The 18,005-nt window shown below is 32.6% G+C and overlaps 1 protein-coding gene across 3 annotated transcripts in view; it reads left to right on the top strand.

The window, feature by feature from the left end:
* The window catches only part of LOC123710476 (RING finger protein nhl-1), a 69,857-nt gene that overhangs the window by 24,286 nt on the left and 27,566 nt on the right, over window positions 1-18,005 (top strand). For all 3 annotated transcript variants that reach the window (XM_045662399.1, XM_045662404.1, XM_045662402.1), the window contains one exon: window positions 4,205-4,291. The gene's annotated coding sequence lies outside the window, so the exon portion shown is untranslated. The remainder of the gene's footprint in view (window positions 1-4,204; window positions 4,292-18,005) is intronic.

Genomic DNA, 18,005 nt, shown 5'->3' on the forward strand with positions numbered 1-18,005 from the left:
ATGGACTAAAGTCGTTTGCCTTTCCCATAAGCTTTCCAATAACTCTGCAAGATCTCGCAAGAAACTTTTTTTAAATTCCTTCTTTCTGGTTTATTTAAATAAACGATAAACCTACCGATATTATCTTCCCGTCTTAAACATCAAATAGCTACTCACAGTTAAATAAATAAAATTTCATGACCAATAATTAATTACAAAGGGTAGTTATAAATTATAAATATCGCATATCACTAAGTGGATACGATTCATGAAAGCTGTTCTGGAGGAGTACATAAAAAGGTAATTAGGAAGTCGTTAGAAGGGAGTTAAGGTACCAAGCTTTATTGCTGATTGGTTTGTTAGAAACGATTTACTATAACTAGTATTTAAATTATCTTGTATTTAAGTAAATATTTCGTAATTGAACTAAATAAGTTAATATTAAAAACACAGAGTGTTCTCATGATTAAGACTTTTTTGTAGCATATACCAAACGCGATTACCACTATTATTAGTATTGCAATAAAGTGTTTTGAATATATGCATATTATAATCGAAATCCAATCGAAATTTATGATTATTGTTAACTTGACAATTAAACGGTAAAAATAAATCAATATACTATTTTAGCTCCTAAAATTCGTTTATAAATTTCTACATTATTTACAGCCTAACTACGTCTTTTTATACATTATTTTGTAATTAAGAAAGAAAAAAAACATGTATTTTTTGTATTTACAAATTTCTTCTTTTTGTAATTTATTGCTCCTCGGTTACGTTTACAGTAATTTACTATTTACTAAATATTGAATGTTTTAGAAGTGATTAAGTGTAGAGAAGAAACGAGAATAAAAAAGTGATTCCTTTAGCTTTTTAAGAATTGTAAGACCTGTTTTTAATTTTATGTGTATCTTTTATTCGTATATATTTATGTGTGTATTTTAAATAATAAGTTTTATTTTGTAACAGCTCTGGCATCGGCCATAGCTGTCAAAGTGTGGATGAGTTTAAAAGATTATCTTACAAGCGTGGCATTTGATAACGGAGAGTCGAAACATAAGTAAATGGTTAGCTAAGGTATTAAGGATATAAGTTGGTGATAATGTTCGCGCTAATAAGCCGGCGTTTATATGATGACGTCTGTTTGGCTTACAAGCCGCGGTTATGGATGTGTTTAATATATCGCAACTACACGTTGTGGTTACTTCCTGACAGCTTCTTACAGATTAAATTATATTTATGAATCCGCTCAAATTTAATCACTTTCAAATATATTTAAACGTTAAGTTAACATGAAACACATCGGCCTTATTTGAAGGTGTTATAACACTTTGATGTAACACAAACACATATTTCACATAACAGAAGATCGCCAGAATAATCGATCGAGAATCGTATGTAATTAAAAATTTTAGGACAATAAAATTCCAAACAGTGAATTGCCACAAATTAAAATGGCCATAAATACACCATATCCAATAATATCCCCGATTGAAACCATTAGCATACCATTAAATCAAGCTTTTATTGATACAGTCGATTCAAATAATTCAGAAAGATTTTTTACGTTGACCTATTTCGTGAATTTTATCTTTTTCAAGTATTTTACGGCAAACTATGCATGATTTTATGTAATATATTTTATGGATTCGACATGCCGACGACACCCTTAATTGTTTTGAATTAAAAATTGCATCTGGAAGACGCCCTTGAGGTAAGGTATTTGTGTTAAAGTTATTTACACTCGCATTAAATACAAGAAATATTCAGAAGAAATTCCATAGTACAGAAGAGAACTTAAATAACATTTTTAGCAAGATTGTTTCATTATAAATAATAAGAAATATTTATCCTTGTTTTTTTAGACATTTACATAGAATTAAATTGTACTAATTGAGAAATGAATCTAAATTCCACATACGACAACACTGTGAAATTTAGTTATAATTCATTTACTCAAATAAATTCAAAAGCTAAAAGGAAAGTTTTAATTAAACTAAAATATTCATTCAAATACCTTGTTAAATCTACTTAATATTGTTCATAAAATGTACTAAATATTTAATATTCAAGCAAATTCATTCGCTTGAGCTATTTAAAAATGCAAATGCATCCAAAATGCAGGCAAAATGTAAGGTACCCTCATAAGTTTAAAGTTAAATTTATTAAATTTGAACTCTATAACTAGCTGACAAGTTACATATTATTATGTACACAAATTTCTTATTGTATGGTTTAGTTGATAAGGGGAAGCGGAACGTTTGTTTAAGACATTTGTAAATACTTAACAAAATTGTTTCGCTAGGCAATACCCAGTAGCTCATATATATACACAGAAACAAGAATATATATATATATATATATATATATATATATATATATATAACATTAATGAATGTACAGTAGAAGGTCTCAAGACCGATTTAACCGCGGCGACTAGTCTTTATTGAGATGTGTCATCTAGATGAGTACAGGTGTAATCAATCTTATTCCATATTTGATACATTCTGCAGATAATAGGTATGAGAGATACAATACGAGTATCACGATTTTACACACTAGCAGCTTCCATTAAAATTATCTGCAGTCGTACTAACCACATCACCAATTAATTGATAATACCTTTATGTCCATTCGGCTAATCGCACATCCCGCACTTTAAACCGCAGTCTAACTGGCGACACGCCAACCGCCGCTGCCTGCGGAAGTCGAGATAGAACACAAAAGGAATAAAAGCACCCATTCAGTACATAACATACTTGTTACATACTCGTTGAAGATTTCCAGTAATAGCTTTTTGAGAGACACGCGAGATGTCTTCTTATAAGACAACTGTTCGCTCTGCATAGCATTTATTGTGTTAGGCAACTGATATCTACAATTTTTGAAAATGTTTATCGAAAGCCAAAAGCGCATGCGATTTTCAAAAAAAAATCGTAAGTGCCAACAGTGTCTTCATTCTTACTGTTCCATGGCACTGTTGGCATAGTGGCTTGAGCGGCCTCTCAACCATGACGTCGTAGGTTCTAATCAAGTTGTGCTATGGTATGACTTTAGATTTTATGCGCGCATACTAACATTCGCTAGGAGTGTTTAGTATGGTTAGTAGGGTGAGAGAGATAAACGTTAGAGAATTTGCATACGAAAATCAGCACAGCGTGTGTCAGGTTAAAAAGGCTTGCCTATTAGATGTTTTTTTAATACGAAACAGAAACAGGTAATTATAATGGTTATTAATTAGCCAAAATTAGTTGAATAATAATGATTATGGACACTTAAATTAACCCGTAGACGGAGTTTACAATTGCAATCAAGTTTATTTTGTTACTATACTTTTCAATAATAACAAAAAGTTCATTAGTTCGTCAGTAAATTTAAATTTAATTAATTCAAAGTGTTTTGTTTACAAATGTTAAGGCTCCTATTTCATTACTTTTACTAACAAAAACGTCGTGTCGCGTCAATAACCACGCTTTTAAGAGCGGTGATATCTTGTATTAACCACGGTGACGTCTTTATTTCGACACAGACATTGTGAAGTATTTAAATGAAATTATTACATGGAAATCCACTTACCTGATATTCAGAAGAATGGATTTAAAACCTATAAATATTATTACGGAATTTTATATGGACCATATAAAATTCCAAAATCCACGAAAACCAAGTAATGGTTTCTATACATTACACAGCAACAGCCAATAATCTTAATTTATTAGTCAATAAGTAGCTAGGTAGGTAAGAGCCTTATATCAATCACCATGATGGGTTGTCAATTACATTTATTTTATATAATATGTGCAAAAATTTAACGTAAATTTTGCCGCGATGATGCAATAAAAGTTAAAACATATTTCGTCTAAATTTTAAAAAAGGTTACCATGGAGATTATTTTTGTGTTTATATTACTTTATACCTAACATTTTACCATCCGTATCACCTGTTTATAATGCCTTAAATTTTCTTCAAAGCTTTTATACTAACCTGTCAAGAGAAAAGTATGCTTCTGACATAACTTAATTTGTAGACTCAAATTTCTTTGTGAGTTAAGAAAAAGCTTCTGACAAGGATTTTTTAAATATATTATTCTAAGAATGTTTATCGTATACTTTACAAATTTATCTTATTTGAATTATGAATGAATTACAGCTAGAAAATTTGAATAATCATAATAATTTAAAGAGGACCTGTTAAGTGTTATGTCAAATTATGTTTTCTCTTTCAGGTAGTGAAGTAATTTTCATAGAGAGTGGGAGAGAAAGTGTTAGTGCGGGCCCGCCCAGGTGACGGGCCCGCCGCTGTGTTAAATAAGGTAATTATGACAATAAGAAGTTTTCTTCTAAAGAAGTAAGCTGAGTAGGCGCATTTCTGAATATTTTTGTCTGCGGTCGTGTGGATTAAGAATCGCATGCTTAACTACTAGGCTAACAGTGGTGGAGGAAGGATACCCTCCGGCGGACACAGAGGATCCTAAACCTAGTACCACCGACTATCTCGAAGGTCACAGTGGCTTAGGTTATAGGTCGGTATACGAAGTAGGTCCAGGTTCTTTACCGCCATTTAGGGTATGACGTCAAGGTACTGTTGTTGCTACAGTCTAGTTATATATTGTCCTTAGGGCAGAATCTGGATAAATTATTAAAAAGATATGATAATTAATTCTAAATGAACCATAGGCTACGTTAAAATTATATAAAAATCGCAACCTCTATTTATATCCAAGACAGTCTTTTCTTATGCATTTTATATTTCTATAATCGTATTAAAAATGTGTAACAATAAAATTAGAAAAAGATTAACAATTTCTACTAAGTCCCAAAGGTATTTTAATAAAACTCACTAGACTGAATTTTAAAATCACGTCCCGCGGCATGTATTGAAACTTGTGGGTTTCAATATCGTAACTTTACAAGGTTTCTCGGTGACGGCTAGTTCTTAAGTGAAAATGCTCTTGTGATTTTATCGAAATTCAGACTTTTGCAATATAACTTCATTCGCTCGGGTGCACTCTGAATGTGTTATTTTATTCGCAACAAATTAGATTTTCGGCACGAATCTAAAATTCCTTATGGAATAAGAAATAAATACTAGCTATTTTATAATTTATTTATTTACGAGTACTGAAACAACATTCGTGTTAAAAAAATACCTCACAAATTCTACAAATCAATTATATTAGAACGTAGAAATTATACGCTGGAGTTTCACTCCTTCGTTGTTGGCATACCCAGGTGCCGATTATCTGCACGATTTGGATCATAATTTCTTGTAATGTTTTTAGCAAAGAAATGGAACTCCTTGCGCCCTCCATTTTCCATAGATAATTTAGTTAGGGTTCATTTATCGGCGCTTTATCGCATCTCCTGGACAGGAGTGCCCTCTAATAGGCCGCATCTCACTTAACATGAAGTGGGATTGTGGCCAGAAGTTTATCCGTACAGTTCTGTATAAAAAATACAAACTAGCAAGGAAAAAACACAGGTAAACAGCAGATATTGCTAATGCCGTGGTTCTAGTTCGAACCCCTGGTATACATGATGTATATGCAATTTATGTGTGCTCAATGAATACAACATCATGAGGAAACCGAACTGTTCTAGAATTAATAATTATCATGCATTTACTTTAAAAAATACCAAAGTGAGATGTTTAGACTAATGACTGTAGGTCAATCATTTTAGGCGTTTATTTAACATTTTTTTTAGTTTTTAAATAAATATTTTAAATGAAATTCTTTAACATATATAAACTATAATTTGCATTTCTAATAAATATTAAAATATATTTCTAAATATTAAACAAATACATTTTAGCGTTATACAACTATATATATATATATATAGTAGTACACGTAGTTACACGTAGTATAATATATATATATATATTATACTACGTGTTTAATAAAGTGATAACGAGTATGGCGTAATTAACGTGGTTGGAAGTGACGGTCTCTTTCGAGACATGTTTCGTCCTAAGCATGAATCGAGCCAAAAATCAGTCAAGATCTTGTTTGTAACAAACGCAAACAGTTTTGTAAAACTTTCAGTCTCATTTGTTTGGCGCGTCAGGAAGTATTCTTTCTGGGCCCTGACATTTTTTAACCATCCAAAACCGTTGTGTTGTCATATTGCGGATACTATGAATATAAATCTATATTTCTTATGCTTTAGAACAAACAGTAACCGTATACAATGTTTTTAACTGGTCTCCGTTAATGGAAGTTCTTCCTCGCTTGAACTTAGCACACCATCGCGGCACCGTCGATGCGCGAACCCTAATGTTGGTCTCAAGTCTTGATGAAAAAGAACCGATTACTTTATTATTATGGTGGAATGAAAAATCATTCCAAGAAGAACGTATTACACGTCCATGCGTTGGATTGACTCTCTCCCTAAAATATGGCGAGGGGGCCGATGGCTGGCCATGCGTGATACTCGTGAACGGGTGCTACTTGTGGTGACTGGTCGTACTTGAATTCGTGTATGCGGTGATGTTAGTTATTTTTTACTATCAATTTGCGTGTTGTTACCACGAGAATGTAAGTGGGTGTTCCTATTTCACAATGCCTGCTGATGTCATGTGGAACATGGTGTGAGGGTTGCAGCTACTAACAAACGTTCTGTAATACAAAAAAAAATTGGCGATAAAAAAGAGTGGCGGAGAGTTTATTGCCAGTTCTTCTCTTCCGTTCTACGCCCTTGATTTGAGAACTGACAGTAAATGTAAAATTAGAAGCATTTAATGTATATTTCTTTTTTATTGACGTTCGTAATTGTACATTGTGTTACCTATATGAATAAATTATTTTTGACTTTTGACACTATTTCGTTGACGTATTATCGTAATTCATGCCAGAATTGATTTCTTTGCTACAAGAAACTAGAAAATCATAACTGTCTAACGAACCCCACAAACATTGTTCTATACACACGTCTTACATACAAAAAAAACTCTTGAACTTGAACACATTCAAGAAATTTCATCAAAATTGGTTCGGTCTTCATTCCTATTCACAAAGGCTAAATATCGCACTCCACGCCTTACTGCCATCAACTCGACTTCTTTATGGCACTAGATGCAGTTTGAAAAAATCCTAATATATATGAAAGACGATAAGCGTAATGTTAGCTAACCTTTATCATTTTTATCACCCATTATCAACTTTGTAACATATCGTTAACATCATTTCATTGTTGTAAATGTTTCTCCATAAAACCGTTTCTCTCAAACGAGCTCTCATAAAATATACTACTTTATGATACGCCATGTTTTATAATGACACCGTGATTATTGAAATTTCTTTTTAATTACGGCTTGAGTTTGCGCTAAGCAACTAAACTTTGTTTACTATGAAGAAATATATTAAGAATTGGCTATATTTATGGATGAAATGAACATATACTTTATGATTTATGAACCCGTGATGCTACTACGTAACTTTCAATATCATTCCGATTTAACCAGAGTTACGGACGGATTGAGATAATTAAATTGTGTGTCTTGTTTGTTACATAATTTATAAATTATTAAATAAGTGGTTTTAGTTTTACAGAGTAAGGCGGCAGTTTTAAGCTTATAGTGAACATTTATGTGGTCGTCAAATATAATCAATTTAGTACCTTACGTTAACCTTTTTGAGTAATTTGTAAATTTAGTAAATCTTCACTCATTAAAAAATAATTTGGTATCGTTCGCATCAAAGCTACAGCTGATAAAAACTTTCCGAATATCTAAAGAACTTTGTAACCAAAATTTGTGTTAAATATTTTCTCAAGGTCAAAACGATTAATTAGTCTTTCATTAAATTCCAAAAACTCGCCTGCCGATTACGCAACGTAAAAATTTCGTACGCGAGTTTTGTTAGTCGTCTCATTAGTGAGAGTCATTACATAGAATGGATGGGATACATTATCAAAGAAATTTTCATGTAGATTGTCTAAATGCAAATTAGCAACCTTACTTTTTATTCAGCTAAAGTTTATGTATGATGTATACATTTATGCATGAGAGTTCGTTGCCAAATATCTGATTAAATTTTATTATAACTTCTAACAGTAAAGGTTTTCATATCAGCTATGAGTAGTATCCAAATTGTATATATGTTACTAGATGCTTTATTTTCACACTCTATATTATAAAACTTTGTATACTTAAACGCGCTTATCAGCAACTATTGGTCTTTTGGAGTTCGTTTTGTGTTGGATATTCCATTATTAAGGTTCTTCAAGATTAGTTGTACAATTTACAATGATTATGCTGTTAATTAAAGAAAAAGGGATTTTTTTTATTTATTTGGCTCTGTAATTAAAATAATAATTAAAAATAATCAAATAATTTAAAAGTATTTTAATCTAAGATACTAAAAGCCGTAGTATATAACATAAAAATTGTTTTCATTTTATTAGCATCTGCCTTTTTCAATTATTCAAAGTATCATCTACAATAGAAAAACAATATTGTTTATTAATTTATTTAATTATAATTAGTATATAATAAGAGAAATTTATTTAAAATCCTAGAAAATTACAATGGTAATAACTCTTAACGAATACCTGATTACACATACACGTTGGAAAACAATCCACGTATCTTCGCTAACTAAAAGCATTGAATACAAACAGCCAATCAGTGGAGGATCAATCCCCTTCGACCAACAAATTCAGAAAATTTATTATAGATACAATTTTGCATATAAAATTGATATTTTAAACCAACGCACAGCACGTACCACAATTTCGTGGTACATTAACATCAGCCGTAACAATTCTCTTTTACTGTTATATACGTTTATGACAGAGCTGTGTTTTAGCGTTGCGCGAAGATCAGGATTCTTATTTAGAGAAGCACTTGATTAAATTAGTAATAATTTTCAATGAGGCGTGTAATCTTTTTGTTTATTGAGCACGTGTTGTTGTTGATGTAAATTTTAATTTTACTTATATTATATTATTTGTTCCCTGGGTTTGCACTAATGGACTTTCTTTGTATTTGCGCATTTAACATTCGCTCGAATGGTGAAGGGAAACATCTTGAGGAAACCGTCGGCATGTTGCAGATACAGAAGCCTGATCACCTACTTGCATATTAGACAATTAATCAAGAAACAGATAGAGAGATCGGAGGTTGTAGCGGCACTGATTTATTTATTTATTTATGTGTGGTTACTCTATATGAATATTTGAACAGCTACTAGTCTTGGCTGGAGACAAAGGTAAAATTACGCAATTGCTATTAAAAACAGATTGATTCAGGACCCTAGGAAATGAACCCTAGTCTCATGAACTCAAGATGGTGGATAACCACTTAGACTATTAATCAAAAGGAAACAAAAATTGTTTTGTCAGGAATCAAATGCTCGACATAAAATTTCTACAATTGCCGTTTTAATGCTTAATAATCCAATAAATAAACCAATTTATATATATGTATTGTTTCCTTCGTGCTAATCTGAGAAAAATCCAGCTTTACAAAGAGCTCCACGTCAGCAAAATAAACAAAATTTCTAAATAAATAAACGAAACAGAAGGATTTGAGCGTAACTCTCTACATACAAATTTCGCATTAAGGATTTGCCCGGTTTAAAAATAGCGGAGACGAAGCTAAGCTACTTATCTGTAGTGTTCAGCTGTCATTGCCTTCTAAGTATTTGCTATCTGGAAGTGCACTTTATCGTATTAGTTCAGGAAACAGTGCGCATTCAACACATATACAATTATATATATTATCAGAAGATTATACTAAATACTCTCCATTACAAAATCCATTGGAATCCTGTCATATCGATTAACTTTGTTCAGCAGGAGTACTTCAAATTTAGATAAAATTTCTAAAATGGAACTAATTCAAAGCTAGTTTCAAGCTTTTAGCAATCGTTCAACGAGAAACGAAATACGTAAGTAATGTAATTAATGTACTACGGAAGTTTCATTATAATTTTATAAAAATTATATTAATAATTTATGTCTATATGAAATTAATACAATGGACTCCATAGTACCTATTTTTATACAGTGACTCAACAAAACAATATATGCTATTAAACCATCAAAAATCCTTAATAGGCATTATTGCTACTATTTCGCTTCTTCAAAGCAATACTTAAAGAACTTATAGGATGATACACAATTTGAAAAAACAAGCGATTCTAGGTTGTTTTACCTAAATTGGATCGTTATAGCAAATTACCTCAACGGTTCTGTTTGACAATTGGACGACGACACCATTACAGAAAATCTGTTTCTGTAAAACCAAGTAAAAAGGTATGATTTCAACATTCTTAATGTATCTTAACTAAAATATATGCAAAACATTGTAGTGAATTAAATAAAGAATTCATAATTTTTAAACTACCCTTTTCTGATTTAGACATAAGGTTACTGTAAAAATAAGCTATGGAGGGTCTGCTTTTCTGTTACTTTTATTAATATCTATCTTGTATTTTGTCTTAACTTCGACCACACAATAAATAAGTCTGATTGCGAGACAACTGCTCTGATCTATTTACATAAGTATGAAAAATAAGGGTTTGAAGAAATGTATTTTTAATGAAACTATAGATAATGTTTTAATGTTTAACCAGGCTTGGATTAATTTGTATTTTATTTTACAGAATAGATCAATACACATGCGACATGATAATGAAGTCATAAAATATTGATATTACCTATTACTGAATTGTGAAACTCCACAATAAAACTTAAATCAACCAAAATGCCTTGCCACGTCATTTTTCTATTCTATGGTCAGTGCTTTAAGCCGCAACATCAATTATACGTTATCGATGGAATGTAATTATTGAAGTGCAGTGTTGACCCTTAAGCCTGAGGTAGGTTCGAACCCCGGCTGTGCCCCAATGCACTTTCTGTCTATGTGCCCATTTATCACTCGCTTATACGGTGAAGGAAAGCATTGTGAAGACACCGGCACGCCTTAGACCCAGTAGATGACATTTTTCAGGCACAGAAGTATAATCAAAAAATTTTCTATAAGAGAAAACTAATGATCACGACGCAGAAGTTAAAGACCTTAAATTTTGTAGCGCCATTGTTTTTTTATAGAATGTTATTTGATCAAATCGCCTTTATGTAAATCAGTTATAAATCTCTTACATCTACAAAAATCTATTAAGAGAAGTATATTTTACTTTGATGGAGCGAGGGTTTTCAAAGTTTTATCACCTATAAAGTCCTCCTTCCCTCTAAACCTGCGTCTTGATTGCATAACTTCGCCGTTTAATGGACACGACACGTTTCCGATATGATTGGAACCCTTCATTATAATCATAACATCGTTGCAAATGAATGATAATTTTTACGAGAATATGACATTTCAATATACAATACGATACAATTCTATTGTGAATTATCGAATGTAATAGTGAATTCACTTTTCCTATCGTGGCGATCGCTGGATGGCATTTGCTCGTGCCAAAATTCGATTAACTACGAATTACGGAGCTTAAAACAAATTCCTTAATAACAAGATAATAAACATTAAATACACGTAACGATGCTCAAGTTTATTATATTCATTGGAACACTATACCAAAGAGTTTTCATTGCATAGATTTTTAAGCAAAATGTTTGGATTATAATAGAAGCAATGATTTTAAAATCGTATCGTAGATGTAAGAAGATTCGAATTCTGAATCGTTGGTTGCAAACTGTAGGCCCGCTATAAACGGTTAAAGATCTATAAAACCAGGATTGTAACTAAGGTTCTCCTTATCTTACTTATTTTTGAAAGGAACCTCGCGAAGTATACTAAAATATTTCAATTACGTCTACTTTCTGCTGTTTAGAAATGTTAACCGAATTTTTGCTGAAGATATTCTTCCGACTGTACATTTTTACATGACTAATGTAATTCTTTAAAATATATTATCAAATCTTGTATTTTAAACATAGATTTATTTAACTATATTTTTATCCATTAAAAATCACAGTGGTACTACTTGTATACAAGAACTAAATGTGACCCTTTACAATAATATTGAAGCAAGATTGATATCTGCAAGTGTTAAAAAAGCTCATTTTTTATGAAGGAGGTAAAAATGCACAACTGCAGGCCCGCGAGCGCATGCAGTCGCTATCGCGGGGACTGTGGGGATGGTTAACTCTTACCTCTTACTCTTTATTTTATTGGAAATCTCTGGTTTTGAAGAATTTTATTCGTCGTCACATGTGCCTATATTAAATAGATGGATGAAATAAAGAAGAAATGTAACTTTCTAATATGGTTATCGCATAAAACATATGAAATATTACTTATTCATAAAAACGTAATATTGGATAATAAATAAATAAACTATTTATTTTCGAATACATTTCGGATAGATTAATACATTAAATTTAATGATTATATACATACACTCAAGTGCAGTGTAAACATGATAAAAATTTAAATAATTACGGTGGCGTTTAATTAACCCGATTCGATAGAAATATTGCTGCTATACACTTTCTATATAAAATATGAAATATCTTCTATCGGAATCTATTTTCAAAATGGCCCTTAGTACGTAGCCGGTCCCAAAGTTCTGCCATAAATGGACATAATTATAAATACAAAAGCACTGATCAGTTTTTAATGAGTGATATATCAATTTATAGTAAATTAATTATGGAAAATAAATAGCAAAAATTATTCGAAATGAGCTTCCTTATTTTTACAGGCCCTTAAGCGCCGCGGCCAGTCGTCTATCGCAGCACGCACCATATTCATGTCGATTTCAGTGACTGCTTTTTTATAGATGACTTCAGAATCTCCAAATTTTTATGGGGTTTATCACAGACAGAATTTTATAGTCCAGAGGATTAAGGTCCGGACTGGAGGAAGGCCAATTCAAATCATGTCTAATTGGCCAATCTAAATCATGTCCATTTAAGTTGATGTTTCGACGCTCAAACCAGGCTTGAGTGGTCTTGGCTTTGTGTGCAGGCGCAGAATGCTGCTGGAATACGAACTGATGTCCCGCAAATAGCGTGCTGGGCAGGTGTTTTAGGCAGGCAGGTTTAGCAGGCCGTTCTAAAACCGTCTTGTGGTACCGTCTTTTGCACCCTTTTCAGTTGGCCCGTAATATAACCAGACCATTACTGATGATGGATAATGTCCATGTTGCCCTCTCGTAACTTTATTTCCAGCTTGCAGATGGGTATCTGCAAAGCCATCAACCTCTGTTTTCGGACAGGATTTCTTGCCATCCGCGCCTTGATAGCTTTGATTGCTACTTTTGTTCTTGCGGAGCGTCACCAGCCAGTTCTTTTCTTGTCCTCAACATTGGAGACTTCATTGTACCTATCAATAGTACGGTACACAAACCTATTTCGTTGCACCGCTATGAATACGGAAAGTGATTGTTTTTTGTCTTAAAACAATAGTTAAACATTCAAAAATAAAATGCAATAATTTAAAAATAATGTGCCAGTGACAGAACTTGTGTGGAACAGTGGAACCAACTACGTATACCTCATAATAACTTTACATTCGGGACAGCAACTGCTACTACATAAATTATGCACTCATAAATAGAGAATTGTTCTGACCGCAAACTTTATAGGAAATTATGTCCTCATCACAATAACAAAGTGAAGTTTCCCAGTTAAAGTATAACTTACAAGTAACATTCGTATGCGGTCTTGTGTAGTGTGTAGTCTTAGTCTTATTTGTGTTATAATTAAAGGTGGAGATACACTGAACTATAATTTGGTAATATTTTTAGATGATAGGAGGGTTAATATAAATAGGTGAAGATATTGTATTCTATACATTTTTTATATATTTATGAACACTTCATTATCTTATACAAAAACATACATACAAAATACAGGTTACATAAGTAATACCCAACTATGGAACAATAAAAAAAAAACACCTAATGAGGGTAAAGTACAGAAGTGCAAAATAATCACAATAAATAATAACTACATGTAACTCTACTATAACTAAAATAAAGTAAAATCTAACTAAAAATAAAATACTAATATGTCTAAACAAAATCTACAAGCTAATCCAATGGTTAACTGAGTCACAATTAATATACGTTATTTCTCGAAGAAATATGGCCTTCTTCGATAGTATCGTCATTAGTGGGTTTACTGGGAGTCATGTGGGTAAAGTGCGAGCACAAAAGACACGAATATAGATGGTACAATTTTAAGTTGTTTTCTTTTAACACTTCAAACTGCACTTTAGTTTAAATTATAATGAGCAGGTTCAAAGCACCTATCTTAATTTCAAGGACAAATCTCTTAGACCCAACTCGGTCCAACGTCTAATCACCATCATGATTTACCCAATCCTCCAAAAAAACTCTGTAGCGTTCCCCCGAACACAGCGTCGCAAAGCCAAGATGGCACCTCGACCCCACTGGCGTGACGAGACACGTGCCCTGCTCTAAATGGTACGACAAATTCGAACAATAGTCGTACTTTTATTCATTAAGTTATTATTTCAAAACTTAACAATTAACAATAACAAAACAAATCATATTAAATAATGAATCCAACAAACAAAACCTCAATATATAGCCAAAGTATGAATACGGTCTATTGACTCAATCAGAACAATTTCTGATAATCGGAGCATTCCCTGACATTCAAATATGTGTAAGTTGCTAATTACGAGGTAGAAGAAAAATGATCAAAAAGAAGATGTTTAAATAAATTTAAAGACTGAGCTCGTATAGGAGGAGTGATAGAATTCAGTTTTATGAGTAAGAGTATCAAGAATTAGATTTTCAAGGAAACGCAAATCAAAACATTAACTTTTGCAAAGTAATTAGGAGTTATTTGATTAAAAAGAACACATTATATTATTAGAATGTATAATTTGCTTTTTACTAGTGTCCATCCAGAAAGCATATGTGCATAGATATAAAAAATATTGCCATAGCAAGCGTTAAAAACGATGTTTCAAATGTTCCACTAAGTTATAACAACTTCGTAAATTTTGAAATTTTTTTGATTAAATTTGTACCACCATCATCATCATCGTCATCTTGTGGGCCTTCTCAAGTATATTTTTTTATGCGCCTTGGGTTTCATAATCGGTTGGGTTTTGATTGGACATGACATTAGCCGGACGCAATCTAGATACTTGACGGGGTTGCTGCCTAAGGCCCTATGCCTTTAATTTCGGGTATTGTCCCTTCTCTGTTCGATCTGGTTTTATGGCGCCAGAAATTCGCCTTTACTCTGCTATTTCACCTACTGCACCGCGAGAAGTTATGAGAGTGGCACACGCTTGAGACCGTGGGTGCAGCATTACCCGGGAAGCACGACGTGGATGTGTTACCTTCTTAAACGTTTGGACAGGAAGCCCTCCCCTGAGAGTAACAAGTGATCCCACCGAGACGATCCCACGGATGTCGTTGCATAGACGCAGTTGACCTGACTCCCCCAAAATTTATAGAGAAATGGTATTTTTATTATATATATTTTTCTCACTACACTACCACCCTAAGTGAAGGCCGCGACATAACGTAATTAATTACATCGCAGCTCTTCGGAGTTCTCGGCTTTTGTTAGAACTTCAGGAAATATTTTAATTATCTCTATATGACTAAAGTTATAGAATTTACTGAAGATGCATACATTGAAAATAAATTATTATGGTTAACGATAATAAATTAACCTATTCACAAGGTTTATGAAAAGATAAACTTATTTTGATATATATATATAGTAGGTCCTTACATATGAAATTGGCGTTTTGTATGGGAGGAACAAAAAGTCGAATATTTTTAAATATAATATATTTAATTAATCAAAGTATGAACCATTGTTTTCTATGCACTTTTGCCATCTCATAGGTAGTTCATTGATCCCTTTACTAAAAAAACCAGTTGGACACTAATCAATAAAATCTCTGAAGGCGATTTGGACTGCCCCATCAGAGTTAATTTTTTTCCCTTGCAAGAAGTGGTCCAAATTTCGAAAAAAAAATGGTAATTTGTTGGAGCAGGGCCGGGGAGTACGGAGGATGTCTTAGACATTCCAATTGAAGCTCTATTAATTTGGTAGCCGTCTGTTGTGCAGTGTGTGGTCTAGCGTTGTCGTGAAGTAGCAGTGGCGTGGAGCGATTGACCAGCCTAGGTTGTTTAGCTGCTAGCTTTTCCATCATGGTTTGCAATTGCTGACCATAGCCATCAGCCGTAATAGTCTGGCCAGATTTGAGAAAACTGCAATGAACAATACCGGCACTAGTCCACCAAACGCTTACAAGTAACTTTTTTGGGGTTAATTTTCGCTTGGATTGGCGCAGGATTTGGCTGGCTGGCCAGGATCCAACCATTGCGCTGAGTGCTTCCGATTATCGTAAAAAATCAATTTTTCATCACAGGTAATGATTCGGTTTAAAATACCTTCATTATTGTACCGGTTCGGTAATGTAACGCAGCAGTCGATGCGCGTTTGCCGGTTTGCTTCAGTCAATTCGTGAGGTACCCACCTTTCAAGCTTTTTAATCTTCCCAATTTGCTTCAAGTGAATTAAAACAGTTTTATCACTAAAACCCCAGCCTGTAGCTAAATCGGACGTGGTTTGTGATGGATCCGCTTCCACAATAGCCTTCAATACTTCATTATCAACTTGGGTCTCAGGCCGTCCACGGCGCTTGTTCTGCAGGTCGAAATTTCCAGAACGAAAACGTTGGAACCAAAAACGAACTGTGTTTTCTTTTGCAACATGACCGCCATACACATCATTCACCCTTCGAGTCGTTTCCGCACCACTAGCTAGTGCCACGGCGGAACTCGTACTCGTAAATAATGCGATACTTTAAGTTTTCCATTTTGTAAAATGAGTGACGCAAACAGAAAAAAACAAATGAATGACGGTCATTAAAGCACAAATACATGAGTAAATAGCTGTACAAATTTGAATTTGAAATTCCTAACCAAAGAGGAGGTATTTGAGGTCAAAGTGGCCAGTATGACAAAACGCCAATTTCATATGTAAGGACCTAATTTATTTAAATTATGGTATGAAAATGTTGTGTATATAAAACAAATTTGTAGTAAAAAAATATACAATATATTTTAGATTCAGTAACTCAAATAAACAAACGTAACTATACGATTCGTGCCGGTCAATATTTTCTATATACGTATACAGATATTTTATTTAATAAACCAAAAAACTATAAATATCTTTTTCCAACACACAAATATACATATATTTACAATACTCTTCACCTGCATAGTAATAATAATAATAATTGTTATTAAAATAATAATTAGTATCAGAAGCAGTCGAACAAATAATAAAAAGTAATTTAATAAGTTAGGAAGTTAGAAAGTTAATAAAACCTTGTATATAGCATCACAAGTAGAAGCATTTCGAGATTAGACTAGACAGAAGTACATCACAAAAATAGAGATTTCTTGAATTTCATATTCGAATACAGAATTATATTCCCTGTACGTTTTCCAATTTCTTATTACAAATCGAATGGAGGTAGTGTCATATTATTTTCTATCAAATTTTGCTATTATAATTGTATTTGTGTCACTTTGAAGATTATTTAATAATGAATTGAAAGATATGTTGTCTTTGGAATTAAAACAAAATTAACTTGTGAAGTGATGAAAAGAATCCATGTGGTGAATATGCTAATTAAGCAATTGCTTCATGTCTAATATATATAATAGAAACATTACACACTTATTATATTAATTTATGTTTATATATCACTGGGTTGTTTAACCGTCCGCGTCTTGAAGAGAAGTTCAATTTCGTAACAGAAAACAATAATTTTATATAAAATTTAAACAGGAATTCCAATATTCGAAACTAAACTTTTCTTCGCATGTGACAAGTGTTGCCTGCCATTTACATATTCAAAATCCAACAAGCACGTGTTTGTATTTTTATAAAATCTATCTTTATATTGTAGCTGTCTTTAATTGTTGAAACTTGTATGGTATCTCACAAGCTCAGTGTAAAAGCAATTTAACATTATTTTATGATCTGTCGTTAGCGAAACATAAAATATTTAAAAACTTTTAAAAGTTAAATGGTAGATAT

Source organism: Pieris brassicae, chromosome 5 (assembly GCF_905147105.1).
Source record: "Pieris brassicae chromosome 5, ilPieBrab1.1, whole genome shotgun sequence".
NCBI lineage: Eukaryota > Metazoa > Arthropoda > Insecta > Lepidoptera > Pieridae > Pieris > Pieris brassicae.